A 15,864-nucleotide genomic window follows, 5' to 3' on the forward strand; every position below is an offset into this window, starting at 1 on the left:
TCGGACCTTGTCATGCTCCAATGGATCGAGACCTTCTCAGGGAATTACTTGGGTTTATGGGAACTTTGAACTTATAGGGAATACGATAAGACAAAAAAGAGCTATTTTTATAAAGAAATTCATAAGATATTAAACAACCTCTAAACCTTTAAATAAAGATAACAATCACGGATGCAAGCTTTGGATTGAAGTTTAGTTTTGGAAAATGAGAAGTGTCGTCGGATCCAAGTGTTGGGAAGATTTCGAGTTTTGGGTATGTTAATACTCATTCGCTCTGGGAGCAATTGTTTAGCCATCCAAGGGATGAGCCGAGAAGCTTCACGGAGGTGTGAGACCTTGTGAATGCGTGATACTCCACTGAGGCGTGAGACCTTGTGGAAAGCATGGATCTTCACTGAGGCGTGAGACCTCGTGAACAGCATGAAACTTCATTGAAGCGTGAGACTTCGTGCAAGTGTGTAAATTCACTGAGGCGTGAGACCTTGTGAAAGCATAAAACTTCACTGAAGCGTGAGACTTTGTGAATGCGTGAGACTCCACAGAAGCGTGAGACTTCGTGAGAGCATTGATGACTCGAAGAGTTGTCGTGAGTGGCTGCACTCTTTTGTTTATGATTAATTGTATTTTGTCGCAGAATCGACATTTACCTTAGGGTATATTTTTAGAGACTTTAAGTTATCTAGAACACGTGGCGACGTGTCGGGTGAGGTCGGAGACGTTGTTTGGCTAATCACTTGCATTCATGCACTCATTTTGAGGTTAATACACGGCGTGATACCGGACCTCGGTGGATTCCAAAATGGTCATAAGACCCGGATTTCCATATTTAGGACACTACGGTGGTCCTCAGTAGCAGACGGAATGGCAGACCTACGGGTTCACTGCTGATCTGACTACTTTTGTGTGGTGTAAGAGACACGCGAGCAGGAAGGTACCCACCGTGGCTGGTGTTAGGGCCGTCTCGTTGATGTCCATCCTTCTTCCGGAATGCATTTTGTTACCAGCATTGCATTTCATGCAACATACATGCTAACTTAGTTGCTGAGTGTGATTGGTAACTGTTTATCCTATTTTTTTTGAGGCATGCTACTTGTTTTTGTGGCTCTTTATATTTATTGTGATACATGCAACCCTAGGAAGCTACTCCAAAACTTATAAGCCTGAGAGGCGAGTATATATTATTCTATAATTATATCTGGCTTTATTAATTATATAATTCTTTGGAGTTGACCCTCGCGTCTGCTGTGTGTGTTTGGGCGGACTACGCCATTTGTCAGATGAGTATGGGGGATTGGTTTACCATGGTCTGCCCGTCAGGGGGGACCAGGTACGAGATGCTTGACCAAGACGACCCAGGTGCATGGGTGGTCGATCCCGAGGGCCACCGTGCGACCTACACCGGTCGGATCATGGAGGACCGTGTCGATCGATTCGGACGCTTGACGGAGGGAGTGATGAGGAGGCACATAGTGAGCTTCAACCTGCCTCCAGGAGTACACTGTGGACCCGGCTTGGGAGTACCTCCGCCGCCACCATCTCCTTCAGATGATGAGGATCCTTCTGAGGAGTTGCCAGTAGGTGGGGCTTCGACGGAGTCTAGTCCGTCTACTGCTGCTGCTGTCGTCGCGGATCTCGTTCCGGGCCCTGAGCCCGAGAGACCAGTGCGGGAGCGCATTAGGGTGGACAGAGAGGGCAGTGTTGAGTACGCCGACCTAGTCGTCCTGGATGCAGATTCGGATGACGACCGCGCTAGCATGTAGGATCGAGTGCTAGTGTGGGCTCCTCGGGTAGGGATAGTGTAGGAGTTGTGTCGATGCTCTGACCGTCATGCTTCCGTTTTTGGGGACCGGGTAGTTTTCCTACCGGTAGCTTTTGTGTGGTTTCCTATGGAGATCGCAGAGAGCTGGTTGGATTTAGGAGGGTCTTTTCTTAGGCCGCTGGGCCAACTTGCTCTCAGTTTTTGTAGGTTAGTGTTGCGGACACAGCATCTTTATTTTGGACTGTACATATTGCCTTCGGGCGTTACTCTTTTCTGTCACCCGACACGAGGCATGTATATATAGTTGTATAGTAGTTCCTTTTATCTTTTGTTGGGGAGTTTTATTGCTTTCTGTCTTTAGTTATATTGTCGAAAAAAAAATAATTCACGTTTTTCCGCTTAAAGTATTTTCTTTTGGTTACTAAAGTGACGCCACCGAAATCGGGGTGTTACAGTTTTCATCAAGTATTAGATTCAGGGGGAGCTAAGCTCAGAATCAAGCAGTGACTTGAATTCAGAATGAGCAAGATAAACTATTCACATCAGGATAAGTCTTATTCTATATCTCTAAACTCTGAGTGAATTCAGTTTAATGTTTAAGAATTGTTCATCAAAAATCTTAGTTTTGTCATCATAAAAAAGGGGGAGATTGTAAGATCAAGTTTTGATCTAGTAGTACAACTCTATGTTTTGATGATTACAAGTTAACCTTTTGATATGAACAATTGTGGTACTCTAACGTGTTTTTCTGAGTGTGCTATTTACAGGCTCTGACTTCAACTCAATCTCACACAAATCAGAAGCACTGTGTATAAAGAGCGACCCAAGCAACGCTTTCGCATTCACCATGTTCAGTATGAACAGTGGAAAAGCTTCAGAAGTTCTGAAGTTATACAAACTCTGATGTGGACTCAATCACTAGAAGTTCTGAAGATCCAGAAAGTCTGATAACCAAGAAACACTGAAGGCTCAGATATTCTGATGGTGTAGAAGACTCTGAAGATCTAGAAGCTGATTAGTGAAATTCTGTTGTCTAGAAGCAAGATACTCTGAAGACCATGTTCTTCCCTCTGAGTTCAGAATCAGAAGAAACAATGGTCAGAGGATCTGGGCTTTCCCTCTGACTCTGATCAACCGGCTTCACAAGTTCCAATATGAAGCATTCCCCTGATCAGAAGTCTCCTAGGTTTAAAGGTCAAGTCGCTATCCAAGTACAAAAGCAATTGTACCTTCCTGACGACCTACCTAACAGTCTCAGACACAGCAGAAGCTGGATTTTCCAGAACTGCCCTCCAACGGTAGCATTTCCCATGCAACGCTCAACCCTAATCCTTGGAGTATATAAAGAGGCTGAAGACTGAAAGAAGCGGCTAGAAGCATTCACATACGCGCAAGACAAATTTAAATTCTTCTAATCTTTCTTTCATCTGAAATTCATTGAGTTTACTATTAGCTTTTTAGAAGCAAATCTCTTGTAAACAATTCTTTGATAAACAGTTTGTTTAGTTCCTTTAGGAGATCAAGGCTGATCGGATCCTAGAGAAGACTAAGAGAGTGAATCTTAGTGTGAGCTAAGTCAGTGTAATTGTTAGTCACTTGTAGGTTTCAAGTGCAGTTGTAACTCTTACCTGATTAGTGGATTGCCTTCATTCTAAGAAGGAAGAAATCACCTTAACGGGTGGACTGGAGTAGCTTGTGTGATTTATCAAGTGAACCAGGATAAAATCCTTGTGTGCTTTTCTATCTCTTATCTTTAGCACTTAAAGTTCTTGAAAGATTTGTCAAAATCTTTAAGGTGGAAGCTTTATACTGAAAACGTTATTCAAACCCCCCCCCCCCCCTTTCTACCGTTTTTCATACCTTCAGTTGTGAACCTAGAACAAGGAAACACAATCATCAACACAAGCCCTACTAGAAGTAACACTATCTAATAACGCTAATCGAAACCGGAAAGAAAGCTTTTAAAGCTTCAGAGTTCCTCTTAAGGCACGAATTGACAACAGAACTTCGTTCGCTAAAACGAGCATAACTCGAGCTACAGAACTCGGAATGACACGAAACCAGCGCCAAAATTTCGACAATCAAAAGAGCTACGCAATGGCTCAGGTCATAGAGACCCAAAAATTATTTGTGGACACGATACCCTAAGCAATAGGTTTCGGCCACTATGTAAAATAGGGTTTCCGAACTTTTTCTTCGATTTAAATCAATTCCTAGGTATTCTTAGGCGATATCTAGGCCAGGGAAACTCTCAGAAAAATTATTGAATCGAAAATTGTCGCAGGGGTATTTTGGTCAATATTTTTAGCTCGGAAACTCAAAATCAGAATTTCGAAAAACAAATTAGATGGGGTCGATACCAACGACGATTATGACGACTAATCCTACTAACGCTAAGCTCAGTCGAGGGTTTTAAGCCCAAAGGTTGGAACTTTAGCCAAAAATGGGTATTATGAGCAGAATTGAAATTCGGCGGCAATTCGGCGAGAATCGGCGAAATGAAATCCGCTAAACATGCTCAGGGGCACGCAGGGAATAAGTTTAGATAGAAAGATGAAGTTATTTGGATAGTTTTGCAAAAAGCTCAAAACTTAGAGCACAGAAAAGCATAGAGAAAAGCCACAAAATTAATGATCAGAAGTAAGGAAAAGCATCAGTACCTTGAGACCTACGCGTAGCAACGAACTGTGGAATGATCAAGCAAGAATCGGCAAAAACTCTTCTCCTCCTTCTCCTCTTGGCCGCGGGTTTGGGTGAGATTTTTGGTTTTTCATTCTTCAAGCTACACATATATATAGGGAATGAAATGGAAGATATTTATCAAAGATCGGATAAGGATGAATGGATATTTATCAGAGATTGGATAAGGATGAATAGATATTTATCAGAGATTGGATAAGGATGAATAGATATTTTGTAAACCGGTACAGATTTGTCTAGATATCGGAGGATTTAACTCATAGAGTTAAGATAAAAATATAAGAGTGATTACGATTTTTCCGGCTTCATTCTCCGTGAATTCTAAGATAGGTTTTGGCGACAGAATTCCAAAACTCAACAGAGGTTTCCTTGTATTTTAGGTGACTAACGCAAAGTCGGCGTAAAACTATTTTACCCGATAAGTTACTTTTTGCAGTGGATGTCGGAAGAGAAAACTTCCTTCTGAAGAAAGATTGAAAACATCAAGAGAAATGGGTGTTCGCATGTGGAATCTTCATTTGAAGCTCCGAATAGAAAAAGTCCTCATTGTCGGTTGATTCTAGGGTTTTGAACTATCAGGGTTTTAGTTTCGGCAAACTTCCGATGATTGGAATCGGACGTTCGTAGATCCTAGGGTTTCACCTTGAAACGCTTGTTATATAAGGATTAAGAGAAGTTCTAACATTTCTCTGAAGATTTTTGGAATTTATTCCTATAGTGTTCCAAGGGTGGAAGATCTTTGGAATTTATTCCTATAGTGTTCCAAGGGTGGAAGATCTTTGGAATTAATCTTTTCCTAAGGTTCTTGTCCTAGGTTTAAGCGAATACTGCTTGCGTCATAAGTTCCGTCGATTCAAATCTTGTCCTTAACCTTCTCGTGAAATATCTTATCCTTACATTTATTCCATTTAATAAACGTTTATCCAGCTTCCTTACTTCACGTTACATCGAAATTATTCGTGAATAAGAAATTTCACTAATTTATTCTAAGCTAAAAACTTGGGTCTTACAATACTACCCCCCAAAAAGAAAGTTTCGTCCTCGAAACTTAAGGCTCAGTGAAGAGTTCCGGATACTGTTCCTTCATCTTCTCTTCTAGTTCCCAAGTAGCATCGCCCGTGACTTGGTTCCAAATCACTTTTACCAGAGGAACCTGCTTGTTCCTCAGCTTCAGTTCCACTGATTGAGTAGACCCTTCCACCAGCAGTAGGCCTCCTTGTCCCAGCAACATTCGCAGCAACCTCAACCTTAGGAGCCCTACACTCTACAGCAGTGTGACCAGGCTTCTTGCAGTTCCAACAGATCCTCGTGCTCTCAGGACAACGATTTGCAAAATGCCCCGCTTTGTTGCACTTGAAGCAAGTCACATCCTCTAAACTCACTGCCAGAGGTCTTGGTGCAATAGCATTCTCACCCGTAGGATAAAAGGAACCAGAAGTTGTCCCCTCACCCTGAGGACGAACATACGACTTCTTCTGGAAATGCCTACCCTTGTCACCTCTTCCTTGGTTAGTCCTAGCCGGACCTCCACTTCCTTGGTAAGGCTTGTTCAGACCTTGGAATTTGCCCCTTGCATTATCAATGGCCTCAATCCCCTTGGTCTTCTCCACCAGCACTTGGTAGCGATTCAGTCCTAGTGGTTGCACCGCCCTCTGAAGCTCATAGCTCAGCCCATCAATGAAGCGCTCGCACATATAGCCTTCATCTATCTGTCCTCTAAAGTAGCGGAAATGTTTCGCCAACGACTCCAACTTAGAAGCATACTCAGCTACGGTCATGCCTCCTTGACGGAGTCTCAGAAATTGTGCTTCCTTAGTGGCTCTAGCACTATTAGGAAAGTACTTGTCCAGGAAAGCTCCCCGGAAGCACTCCCAAGTGATAGCTTGATGGTCAGCCTCCATCATAGCCCTAGCCCCACGCCACCAATACTCAGCTTCACCCGTTAGCAGGTAGGTTGCATAATCAACTTTCATCTCTGAAGTTGTACGCAAGAAGGTAAAGATCTTCTCCAACTCTTGGAGCCATAAGTCTGCCTCTTCCGGGTCGAAGCCCCCAGCGTACTTCGGTGGATCCTGACGCTTGAAATCATTCAGACCCCTGGTCTGAGCAGCAGCTAGTTCACGTTCCTCACGCTGAACACGGCGAGCATTCTCTTCAGCTTGGTTTTGGGCAGCCACCAAAACCGCAGTAGCAGCACGTTGAGCTTCAGCTTCCTCCCGTGCCGCAGTGTTAGTAACTTGTTGTGCCATAAGGGCAGTTAGATTAGCAATAGCTTGCTCCATCGGATCCATGTTGTCTGAATCTTGAGTCTTGTCCAGTTGTGGAAACCTCCTGTTTCTGTTTTCATGAACAGTCAAAGACCACAACAGATACTCAGGCCAGAACAACACGAGGCTCTATAATAACTAACTATGTATATACTTATATCAAATGTATAATTAACGATAACTAGCATAAGGTTATTCACCTACAAACAACCTTCAAGAATAATTTATATAAACAATAATCAAGCACACTCTTTGTATGGCCCTAAGTTCAATTTGGAACAATTTTATGGAAGTTTGAATAAAATTGAAGTTTTAGCTAATGTTTGATAACTGGCAGATTAGAACTGTCAACTTGTGCGAATTGTTAGAGGGTTTTAACGACTTCATTTGGGAAAACTTCCTTCATGAGAGTTGTAGCCCTTTAAGTTAAGAAAATTCTCGATGTGGTTTCGTGTAAATCCGATATCTGTAGCTCCAGATATCCATGTTTTAATGAGCAAAGGTCGGGCTGTACAGTACCTACGAAATTTTTATTAAAAGTTGGGTTTGTGTTTTGGGCTTAAACCTTTTTAATTTGGGTTAAGTGGTGGATTAAACTCATAATCAGAAGGTTCTTAGGCTGAATGGAGCATTATGGGCCAAGGAAGGCTGATCCAAGGAAAGAAGCAAGGGTTTTGAAAACCCTAAGGCTTGGTGAGCCGCCGGCTGCCCAAGGAAAAGGAAGGGGGCTGCAGCTGGTTTTTCCTCTGAATTATGAGCTTTAATGGGCCATTAATACTCTTTTCTTGGGCTGTATCAGATCTGAAACCAGAACCCTAGCCCACACAAGCCCTGGCCGCCACCTATAGGCAAGGATTAGAGTGAAATCCTTATTTTCTTACATGCAAAACAGCACCAGAAAATATTTCACGTAAACACCAACCAAACAAGCAAACCAGCACCCTTCCCCTTGCTCCTAAGAGGCCTCCACTCGTCACCCTTGCACCACCAGCAGCCACCGCCCACCAAGGAGGAGGAGGAGACACGAGAAAGAGAGAAAAACCGCAAGGAAGGAGAGGAAACGCGAGAAGGAGAGGAAGCACGTGAAGGAAGGAGAATTTTGGACAGCAGAGGAAGCTCTTTCTATTCTTCACTTCTCTCCATCAAAATCCTGCTTCTTTTCATCTAAATTCATTCAAAACCCGAGGTAAGGGCTGGTTCTAGGAATGGGTAGGTTCTTTAGGGAATATGCCATGAATTGCCATGAGAAACAACTTGAGTTTTGGACTGTTTTTGCATGATTTCCTGTACATGCTTGCTTGCTGGAATTTTTCTCTTGAAAAGCCATGAATATGATCCTCAAACGTTGTTTATGATCTGAATCTATGATTTTATGCGAGTTGCCATGGTATTTGTTAAGTTTTGTGCTATTTTGCACTTGTTATAACATGATCCTTGCTAAATGTTTGGTTCTGAAATTTTGAGTGGATATTTGGGTTGTTGGGGCTGTACCAAGATTGCCATGATCAAAGGGGAAGGAAGGAAAATTATTTTTGAAAACCATAGAGCCATGGGAGTTTCGCTGCCAGTTTCCTGTACTGGACAGCGGACTTCAGAGCCCCTTTTTACCTGTTTAAGGTCATCAAATGAAAGAGTGATTAAAATGAAAGTTGTAGACTTTCGAAATATCTTTCCAGATATATAAAAATCATAATTTTTGGTTTAGTAATGTGATCTGGGGGTCGTGTTTAGTAACTGTCACACCTGTTGTTTTTCCTTTCCGGACAGTTAGCTTTAAGGCCTAATATCACCTAATTCTGGGACTCAAATGAACAAGTGTGTAACTAGAGAGTCTTAGATATTTAAAATAGCTTTCTAGAAAGGTATCATACGTGATTTTTGGTTGAAAGATGCATTCTGTGGCTCTATTTTTGTGAAAGTTGTTTCTGTTGTCAATATGTTGAAGTTGCGATGATATATTATGCATGAGTGAATGTTCTTGCGTTCCTTTACGTGGATTATATTTATTTTCTCAGTTAATGGTTCAAGGGTCGCTCACCTAGCCGTAATTCCCTTGTAACCTGTGAATGTTGTGTTGTGAAGGTTGTTGTATAAAGAGTATGATAAGACTCTAGGATTGACTTTAGAGACTTAACAAAGAGAAAAGTGTAATAAACTCGCTTGCAAGTAAATGTGAATAATTTGGACATAGGTCAGGTAGACTATGGTCCATGAGAACGATGGTACCTTGCACGCGAGGGAGTTATTTGGGTTGACTGCGGTCTCCCGTGAACCTTGTGGGCCGGTGTGGCTTCACGTGATTTGGTTGACTACGGTCACCGTGAACTTTTGTGGATCATTGCGGCTCCACGTGATTTGGTTGACTGCGGTCACCGTGATAACCGTGCCTCTGCGGAAGCACGAAGATGGCCATGGAAGTTTTGGTGGGTTGTGTGAAGTGAGATTCCGTTAGTAACTGACTCTTTCCCATAAAAGACATATAATGTACTTATATTATATATGTTGTTGTTGATTTTGTCATTATCATTCTTTTTGTTGGACCTGACTCTGCTTGTTTGCTATGTGTTTATTTGGGGGGGGTAGATGGTCGTGAAGATAATGGCGATGACTCATTCTTGGGAGTTGATGCTACGAACAATTTTATTGCTTAAATTCGAATGAACAAGTTTTGATGTAATCTTTATTTTCATTCAGGCCTTTGATTCGTACTCTTTACAGTTGGTTATTTAAAAAGTTTTACGATGTTGGTTACTTCCGCGTGTTTTTGGAAAGGTTATGTTTCAAGAGTTTTCGTAAAATGAGAGGTTTGTCATTAATTGAAGATTAATAAGTGAATCGACGAAAACTCTTTACGAAAATGGGTTAATTAGTTACTGAGTAACACTCGAGAAATCGGGGCGTTACATTGTGGTATCAGAGCTCCGGTTGAGAAACCAGAGCGCTAAGGGTTTTGGGCTTACGAGTTTCCGAACTCGTTGTGTTTTTGTTTTTGATAAAAGTGTTTTCAAGGCTTCACGGTGAGATTGGGTAGACTTGTTTGCTAAGATGTTTGTTTGGCTGTGAGATTGTCTTTAGTTAGTATCATTGCCGTGATACTTGAGACTAAGTGTTTGATTATATTAAGATGTTTGAACTCTGAGATCGATTGATGGAATGTCAATCGAAGGAAGAGTGGGCTTTGGAATCCCTTTTGCGCCCCAAGGTGTACGCCTGTGTGCGTTTGTGTGCACCAGTGCTGTTGGTGAAGCAGAAGGATGGAAGGTCCAGACTATGTGTGGACTACCGACAACTCAACAAAGTGATCGTGAAGAATCGTTATCTGATGCCTCGGATAGACGACTTAATGGATCAACTTAGAGGAGCGGTGATCTTCTCGAAGATAGATCTTAAGTCAGGATACCATCAGATCCGAGTCAAGGAATCTTACATCCAGAAGACCGCATTCAGGACTCGATACGGGCATTATGAATATCTTGTGATGCCGTTTGGGGTTACTAATGCACCCGCAATGTTTATGGACTACATGAACAGAGTGTTCAGACCATTCCTGGACAAGTTCGTGGTGGTATTCATCGATGACATCCTAATCTACTCGAAGAGTAGAGAGGAACATGAGGAGCATCTACGCCAGGTGTTGGGCGTGTTGCGAGAGAAACAGCTATATGCTAACGGCTCAAAGTGTGAGTTCTGGATGGAGGAGGTGAAATTTTTGGGGCATGTCATATCAAGTCAGGGTGTGGTAGTGGACCCTAGCAAGATCGAGACGATTCTGTCATGGGAGCAACCTAAGACGGCAAGCGACATCAGAAGCTTTGTTGGGCTTGCTGGCTACTATAGACGATTCGTCAAAGATTACGCAAAGTTGACTTCGTCGTTGACCCAGTTGACAAAGAAGAATCAACCGTTTGCGTGGACGGAGAAGTGTGAGGCTAGTCTCCAGGAGTTGAAGAAGCGGCTGACCACCGCACCCATACTAGCTTTACCTAAGGAAGGAGAACCTTATGACGTGTACTGTGATGCGTCACACAATGGTTTGGGTTGTGTAATGATGCAAGATAAGAAAGCAATTGCTTATGCTTCAAGGGAGTTGAAGACTCATGAGAAGAACTACCCCACACATGACTTGGAGTTGGCTGCCATAGTTTATGCTCTCAAGATTTGGAGACACTATCTCTATGGCAGTACGTTCACGATCTACAACGATCATAAGAGTTTAAAGTACTTATTTGATCAGAAGGATCTGAACATGAGGCAGCGGAGGTGGATGGAATTCCTTCAGGACTATGAGTTCACTCTACAGTACCATCCGGGGAAAAGCAATGTCGTAGCCGACGCTCTCAGCCGGAAGGCTATACATGTGTCCTCAATGATGGTCAAGGAGTTAGAACTGTTGGAGGCTTTCCGAGATCTGAGCTTGGACGTTAAGCTCGCACCAGGAAGACTGAGTTTCGGAATGGTGACGGTGTCAAGTGGACTTTTGGAAGAGATCAAGTCTAGACAAGAGACTGATGAAGGGATAGCTGAGTGGCGAGACCGTGTGACTCAGGGAAAGGCACCAGAGTTCTCTATTGGGAATGACAATATTCTGCGATGCAAGGGACGAATATGTGTGCCTGACGATGTAGAGATGAGAAGATTGATCCTGGATGAAGGACACAGGAGTAGACTGAGTATCCATCCCGGAATGAACAAGATGTATCAGGACTTGAAACTTCACTTCTGGTGGCCTGGGATGAAGAAGCAGGTTGCTGAGTATGTTTCTACTTGCCTGACATTTCAGAAGGCGAAGGTAGAGCATCAGAAGCCCGCAGGGAAGCTGCAACCACTAGATGTCCCAGAGTGGAAGTGGGACAGTATTTCTATGGACTTCGTGACGGCTTTACCTTTAACTCGGAGGAAGTTCGATGCAATTTGGGTTGTTGTTGATCGTTTGACAAAGACCGCTCATTTTATCCCGATCAACCAGAAGTACAAGGTGGAGAAATTGGCAGAGATTTATGTGGCTGAGGTTGTGCGTCTACATGGTGTACCGACCAGCATCGTGTCAGACAGAGATCCGAGGTTTACCTCTCACTTTTGGGGAGCCTTGCAGCAGGCCCTCGGAACTAAGTTGAGGTTGAGCTCTGCCTATCATCCCCAAACCGATGGGCAGACAGAGAGGACAATCCAGTCGCTGGAAGATTTGCTACGGGCCTGTGTGTTGGATCACAAGGGCAGTTGGGATGAGATGCTGCCATTGATCGAATTCACTTACAACAATAGTTTCCATGCGAGCATCGGCATGGCACCTTACGAAGCTTTGTACGGTCGGAGGTGTCGTACGCCCTTATGCTGGCATCAAGATGGAGAAAATTTGGTGATTGGCCCGGAATTGGTGCAACAGACCACCGAGGAAGTCAGGAGAATTCAGGAAAAGATGAGAACCGCGTAGAGTCGCCAAAAGAGTTTCGCCGACAACCGACGAAAGGAGTTGGAATTTCAGGCCGGAGACCATGTCTTCTTGCGGGTTACCCCGATGACAGGTGTCGGAAGGGAAATCAAGTCCAAGAAGCTTACTCCGAAGTTTATTGGGCCGTACCAGATCACGGAGCGAGTTGGACCGGTGGCGTACAGGATCGCCCTACCACCGTCTCTATCCAACATCCATGACGTTCTTCATGTGTCGCAGTTGCGGAAGTACATGGCAGATGATTCGCATGTGATTACGCCAGACGACATACAGCTGAGAGATGATCTGACAATGGAGGTGCCACCCATCAAGATCGTCGATCGAAGTGTAAAGCGCTTAAGAAACAAGGAGGTACCTTTAGTGAAGATCGTGTGGAACCAAGAGACCGGTGACGCGACCTGGGAGTTAGAGGATAAGATGCGGAAGTCACACCCCGATTTATTTGTAAACCCTTAAGTTTCGAGGGCGAAACTATTTTTAAGGGGGGTGGTATTGTAAGGCCCTAAGTTCAATTTGGAACAATTTTATGGAAGTTTGAATAAAATTGAAGTTTTAGCTAATGTTTGATAACTGGCAGATTAGAACTGTCAACTTGTGCGAATTTTTAGAGGGTCTTAACGACTTCATTTGGGAAAACTTCCTTCATGAGAGTTGTAGCCCTTTAAGTTAAGAAAATTCTCGATGTGTTTTCGTGTAAATCCGATATCTGTAGCTCCAGATATCCCTGTTTTAATGAGCAAAGGTCGGGCTGTACAGTACCTACGAAATTTTTATTAAAAGTTGGGTTTGTGTTTTGGGCTTAAAACTTTTTAATTTGGGTTAAGTGGTGGATTAAACTCATAATCAGAAGGTTCTTAGGCTGAATGGAGCATTATGGGCCAAGGAAGGCTGATCCAAGGAAAGAAGCAAGGGTTTTGAAAACCCTAAGGCTTGGTGAGCCGCCGGCTGCCCAAGGAAAAGGAAGGGGGCTGCAGCTGGTTTTTCCTCTGAATTATGAGCTTTAATGGGCCATTAATACTCTTTTCTTGGGCTGTATCAGATCTGAAACCAGAACCCTAGCCCACACAAGCCCTGGCCGCCACCTATAGGCAAGGATTAGAGTGAAATCCTTATTTTCTTACATGCAAAACAGCACCAGAAAATATTTCACGTAAACACCAACCAAACAAGCAAACCAGCACCCTTCCCCTTGCTCCTAAGAGGCCTCCACTCGTCACCCTTGCACCACCAGCAGCCACCGCCCACCAAGGAGGAGGAGGAGACACGAGAAAGAGAGAAAAACCGCAAGGAAGGAGAGGAAACGCGAGAAGGAGAGGAAGCACGTGGAGGAAGGAGAATTTTGGACAGCAGAGGAAGCTCTTTCTATTCTTCACTTCTCTCCATCAAAATCCTGCTTCTTTTCATCTAAATTCATTCAAAACCCGAGGTAAGGGCTGGTTCTAGGAATGGGTAGGTTCTTTAGGGAATATGCCATGAATTGCCATGAGAAACAACTTGAGTTTTGGACTGTTTTTGCATGATTTCCTTTACATACTTGCTTGCTGGAATTTTTCTCTTGAAAAGCCATGAATATGATCCTCAAACGTTGTTTATGATCTGAATCTATGATTTTATGCGAGTTGCCATGGTATTTGTTAAGTTTTGTGCTATTTTGCACTTGTTATAACATGATCCTTGCTAAATGTTTGGTTCTGAAATTTTGAGTGGATATTTGGGTTGTTGGGGCTGTACCAAGATTGCCATGATCAAAGGGGAAGGAAGGAAAATTATTTTTGAAAACCATAGAGCCATGGGAGTTTCGCTGCCAGTTTCCTGTACTGGACAGCGGACTTCAGAGCCCCTTTTTACCTGTTTAAGGTCATCAAATGAAAAAGTGATTAAAATGAAAGTTGTAGACTTTCGAAATATCTTTCCAGATATATAAAAATCATAATTTTTGGTCTAGTAATGTGATCTGGGGGTCGTGTTTAGTAACTGTCACACCTGTTGTTTTTCCTGTTCCGGACAGTTAGCTTTAAGGCCTAATATCACCTAATTCTGGGACTCAAATGAACAAGTGTGTAACTAGAGAGTTGTAGATATTTAAAATAGCTTTCTAGAAAGGTATCATACGTGATTTTTGGTTGAAAGATGCATTCTGTGGCTCTATTTTTGTGAAAGTTGTTTCTGTTGTCAATATGTTGAAGTTGCGATGATATATTATGCATGAGTGAATGTTCTTGCGTTCCTTTACGTGGATTATATTTATTTTCTCAGTTAATGGTTCAAGGGTCGCTCACCTAGCCGTAATTCCCTTGTAACCTGTGAATGTTGTGTTGTGAAGGTTGTTGTATAAAGAGTATGATAAGACTCTAGGATTGACTTTAGAGACTTAACAAAGAGAAAAGTGTAATAAACTCGCTTGCAAGTAAATGTGAATAATTTGGACATAGGTCAGGTAGACTATGGTCCATGAGAACGATGGTACCTTGCACGCGAGGGAGTTATTTGGGTTGACTGCGGTCTCCCGTGAACCTTGTGGGCCGGTGTGGCTTCACGTGATTTGGTTGACTACGGTCACCGTGAACTTTTGTGGATCATTGCGGCTCCACGTGATTTGGTTGACTGCGGTCACCGTGATAACCGTGCCTCTGCGGAAGCACGAAGATGGCCATGGAAGTTTTGGTGGGTTGTGTGAAGTGAGATTCCGTTAGTAACTGACTCTTTCCCATAAAAGACATATAATGTACTTATATTATATATGTTGTTGTTGATTTTGTCATTATCATTCTTTTTGTTGGACCTGACCCTGCTTGTTTGCTATGTGTTTATTTGGGGGGGGTAGATGGTCGTGAAGATAATGGCGATGACTCATTCTTGGGAGTTGATGCTACGAACAATTTTATTGCTTAAATTCGAATGAACAAGTTTTGATGTAATCTTTATTTTCATTCAGGCCTTTGATTCGTACTCTTTACAGTTGGTTATTTAAAAAGTTTTACGATGTTGGTTACTTCCGCGTGTTTTTGGAAAGGTTATGTTTCAAGAGTTTTCGTAAAATGAGAGGTTTGTCATTAATTGAAGATTAATAAGTGAATCGACGAAAACTCTTTACGAAAATGGGTTAATTAGTTACTGAGTAACACTCGAGAAATCGGGGCGTTACATTCTTCCTCCGATTGACACCTCATCACTCGGTCTCAGAGTTCAAACATCTTAAGCAGACACTCTACCCAAAAGCTCTGGTTTTCTAGACCAAAGCTCTGATACCACAATTGTAACGCCCCAATTTCTCAACTGAGGAGTCACATTAGTTACCTGACCAAAATCTAAGGACTATTTCGTAATCCTAAGAAAACACAATATATATATATATATATATATATATTCCCTTTTCGAAACAGCTGAACATAATTGCATATATAACATAGACTTTATTTAACAACTCATTCCCGACATAATAATAATAGTGTCTTACATCATCATGAACAAGTTTCCAAAATAAGTACGCTCACTTAGACAAGTGGCGAATATAAGGTTTAAACAACAGAGTTTTCAGAAGGAAAAAGAACTCAGACATAGTCCACCAAAAAGGGAGAAGCAACTGCTTCATCCACCTCTTCTCGACCGCCCACGATCACGGTCTCCAACTCGAACAGCTAAGCTTCAGCGGAAGGCTCTCCATCGCCTAATAGCGTTAAGCGCCCAAA

The 15,864-nt window shown here is 42.8% G+C and overlaps 2 long non-coding RNA genes across 2 annotated transcripts; both read left to right on the forward strand.

The window, feature by feature from the left end:
* The first annotated feature begins 7,318 nt into the window (after positions 1 to 7,318).
* Positions 7,319 to 9,477, forward strand: LOC130735554 (uncharacterized). Its single transcript, XR_009018496.1, has 2 exons — positions 7,319 to 7,912; positions 9,310 to 9,477. It is a non-coding gene; the product is annotated as an uncharacterized LOC130735554 (long non-coding RNA).
* A 3,533-nt stretch (positions 9,478 to 13,010) lies between these two features.
* Positions 13,011 to 15,167, forward strand: LOC130735555 (uncharacterized). Its single transcript, XR_009018497.1, has 2 exons — positions 13,011 to 13,601; positions 15,000 to 15,167. It is a non-coding gene; the product is annotated as an uncharacterized LOC130735555 (long non-coding RNA).
* Positions 15,168 to 15,864: the final 697 nt, after the last annotated feature.

The sequence above is a fragment of the Lotus japonicus genome, chromosome 2, assembly GCF_012489685.1.
Source record: "Lotus japonicus ecotype B-129 chromosome 2, LjGifu_v1.2".
Taxonomy (NCBI): Eukaryota; Viridiplantae; Streptophyta; class Magnoliopsida; order Fabales; family Fabaceae; genus Lotus; species Lotus japonicus.